We start from the raw sequence: 3,687 nt of genomic DNA on the forward strand, positions 1-3,687 counted from the left end.
TTCAACGTATATTTCTTATTCCATTTGAGGATGGTTCACTCTTTCCATCTTCGTAGTTCTCAGTGATATTTCTGTGAGCTTTACGGAATCAAATACCCTGGTGGTAAAATTTATATTTTATAAAGAATATAGGGTTTTTTTGGGTAAAATAACTTCACAGCAAATGTAACTAATTCTTTAGAAAGGACATTATTGCCTAAAGCCACAGTGAAATTACATAGCAACAAACCTTCATTAATGAAGAATAATTATTATAGTGTGGTAATCTCAAATGCAAAATAGTATTATAATAAAGCATGTGTATCACACTTACCCAAATGAATTAATATTGCTTACTCTTTTGATTAAAAGATCAAAGATTTTTTAATCGTGTCTTTGCACATTTTGCATGTAATCTGCTGAATCCAGTAATAAGTGATAACAAACCTATCGTTTATGTAAATGTTCACAAGCTTGACAGTAATGAAGCTTGGATTAGCTTTTTCAGAGGAAAGAGGAGTGCAAATATGTAATCTTCTCACAAGCATGCAGGCTAGGCTGATTTTATTTTCCAGTTGAGAGTCCTTTACTGATGCAAAAGTGATTTTGTTACTTTTAGATCCTTATTTGATACATTGGCCTAGAGGACAAATTTCTGGAGAGAGTTGCTGTGAAGCTCAAGTAGAAACATGGAGAGCGATGGCAGAATTGTATGAAAGAGAGGAGTTGTGCTTCTTACAATTAAAATTAAGTATTATTTATCCAGATACACTAAGCTTCTTACTATTAGAAATCACTAGGGCGCCTGGGTGGCTCAGTCAGTGGAGCGTCCGATTTCCCCTTAGGTAGTGATCTCACGGCTCCTTAGTTTGAGCCCCACATGGGACTCTGCTGATAGCTCAGAGCCTGGAGCCTGCTTCAGATTCTGTGTCTCCCTCTCTCTCTCTCTCTGCCCCTCCCCAACTTGTGCTCGCTCTCTCTCTCTCTCTCAAAAATAAGTAATAAAAAAATTTTATAAAAAGAAATCAATTTTTCTTAAGGTATGTATTTTATTGACATTTCCTTCTATTTCTATTTTATTAAGAGTTAATTCGACTGTTATAGGGATAAAGAACATGGACTTGAGAGTCTGATTATCATCTTCCTTAATTCTGACTCTGCCACTTACTTACATTGTAACTTTGGGCAAGCTACTTGCATTCTCTTAACTTCAGCTTCCTCATTTAGAAATCCTTAAGGGACTGTTGTAAGGATTAATTACATAAACTATGTAAAGCATGGAGCACAACACTTGACACATGATAGTAGTGATTGTTCAGTAGCAATCACTACTACTCTCAATATCATCATCATCATCATCATCATCATCATCAGACTGTGTTTCTTAGACTATATTTTGCTACTGTGAACTGGGGAATGGAAGAACCTAGGTGCACAATCTGAATTCATAACAAATGGGGTAAAATGTTAACAATAGGCGAGTCTGGATTAAGAGTGTATGAATGCTCTTTGAATTATATTTATTCTTGCAACTTTTCTGTAAGTTTGAAATTATTTTTAAATAAATACGGTTTTTTTTAAAGAGGATAGAATAGGCATATAAACATCAACCTGGCAAAATAATCCCAAGCATATTACTAAGTGGAGAAAGAAGAGCAGAGTTTTGTTTGGTTTTGGTTGTGGTTTGTTTTGTTTTTTTTGGGGGGGTTTTTTTTGGATTTTTATGTGAAAGGATCCCATTTGTGTTAAAAGAGGTATGCATAGTTTTGGTTTCATAAGATATACGGGGCACCTGGGTGGCTCAGTCGGTTAAGCGTCAGACTCTTCATTTTGGCTCAGGTCATGATCTCACCTTTTGTGAAATCAAGCCCCCTGTCAGGCTCCGTGCTGACAGTGAGGAGCCTGCTTGGGATTCTCTCTCCCTTCCTCTCTGCCCCTCCTCTGCTCATGCTCACTCTAAAGAGTGCTCTCTCTCTCTCTCTCTTTCTCTCTCTCTAAATAAACATTTTTTTAAAAAGGCATATAAGAAGGAGGAGAGGCTTTGCATGCTGCCAACGCTGGTCTCCAGGCTTGGAGGCAGCAGGAATACCTGCCCCTGGCCACTTTCCCTTGGTGGTGCACCCACAATTAGTCCCCCCTGGAGATGGCAGCCAAGCTTGGAGAAGAGCGCTGGGAGAAGCAGGCTGCAGGAGCAGCCGGCAGCCCAGTGTCCTTTGTACTCTGAAGACGGGCAACCTTGCTGAATCCCTCACCCCACAGCTTGCCAGTCTCCAGAGAAGAAAGGGTCTAACTGAAGTGGGCTGCAGGATGAGGTGACCCAAAAACTGAGAAGCCATCTGCCAGACAAGTAGAGGCAGAAGCATCAGATGCTGAGAGGAGGAGACACAGAGATGACACAGTGGGAGACAGCTCCAGTTTCTGCCCTGTCAGAGAAAACCAAACAGCCTACAGAATGTTTCTTGATACAAGCAAAAGAAACAAAAGAAGATGCCACCAAGACAAGGAAGAGAAAAAGAAAATTGCTGATGTTGTTGCAAAATCAGAGCCCAAACCAGGGACACCTGAAGACCTACGGAAGCTGAGGGATGCCTGGGTGGCTTAGTTGGTTAAGCTACCTACTTCGGCTCAGGTCATGATCTCACGGTTTGTGGGTTGAAGCCCCACATCGGGCTCTGTGCTGGCAGCTCAGAACCTGGAGCCTGCTTCAGATTCTGTGTATGTGTGTGTGTGTCTCTCTCTCTCTCTCTGTCTCTCCCCTGCTCATGCTCTGTCTCTCTCTGGCTCAAAAATAAATAAACATTTAAAAAAAAAAAAAAAAGACCTGCAGAAGATGATTTGCTATGGCAGCAATCGCTCAGTGATTGCATTAGAAGAACTAAACCTACCAGACTCCTGTTTCCTCAAGGCCAATGATTTGACTCATAGTCTTTAATCATACCTAAGAGAAATATGCCCAAAGTGGGTAAAACTTCGGAAAAACTCTAATGAGAAGAAATCATCCCTGATGCTCATCATCGGCAGCTCTGCTATCCAGACCCTGGAGCCCATGAGGTTGATGACAGCATGCAGAGGAGATAGCAGAGTTAGGAAGTTATTTGCAAAACACATAAAGGTCGAGAAGCAGGTAAAGTTGCTGGAGAAGCATGTCATGCGCCTGGCTGTAGGAACTGCAGGGAGGATCGAAGAACTCATTAAACAAAGTGGCCTTAATTTAAACCCCTTAAAGTTTCTGGTTTTTTACTGGAACTGGGGAATCAGATGTTGAGGAGGGTGACAGACATTCTTGAGATAAGAAAGGAGGTTTTTGAACTTCTGGAATTGGAGTCTTCAGTCTGTACAAGTTAGGATCTTTAAAGCTGGGACTTTCCTACATCTGAGTCCTAATGAAAATTCCAATTGTTATGGTGGGATTTGCATCTTGTTTAATAGCTCTGAATACTGCAAGCACTCAGTAAATAGCTATTGTTTTATTTGTTTTATTTTGTAAACTGGATCACCAAATGAATCACTAGCAATTTTTTATGGAGATTTTTTTGACAAAAATGAAGCTGTCCTTTCCCAACTTCTTTGTCTAATAAAGTATCACCAACTTGTATGGGGGGGAAAAAAGAAGTAATCCTCTCTGAACAGTGAAATTACAGATGAGCAGGAAAGGGGACTTGTACTTGCTATTTCACATCTACTATACACTGCATGTTTTTTGTTTAT

General features: G+C 40.3%; 1 pseudogene; it reads left to right on the forward strand.

Annotated features, from left to right (window-relative positions):
• The first annotated feature begins 2,253 nt into the window (after positions 1-2,253).
• Positions 2,254-3,356, forward strand: LOC120223829 (annotated as a pseudogene).
• Positions 3,357-3,687: the final 331 nt, after the last annotated feature.

The sequence above is a fragment of the Hyaena hyaena genome, unplaced genomic scaffold (genome assembly GCF_003009895.1).
Source record: "Hyaena hyaena isolate Hyena2069 unplaced genomic scaffold, ASM300989v1 scaffold_1046, whole genome shotgun sequence".
Classification (NCBI taxonomy): Eukaryota; Metazoa; Chordata; class Mammalia; order Carnivora; family Hyaenidae; genus Hyaena; species Hyaena hyaena.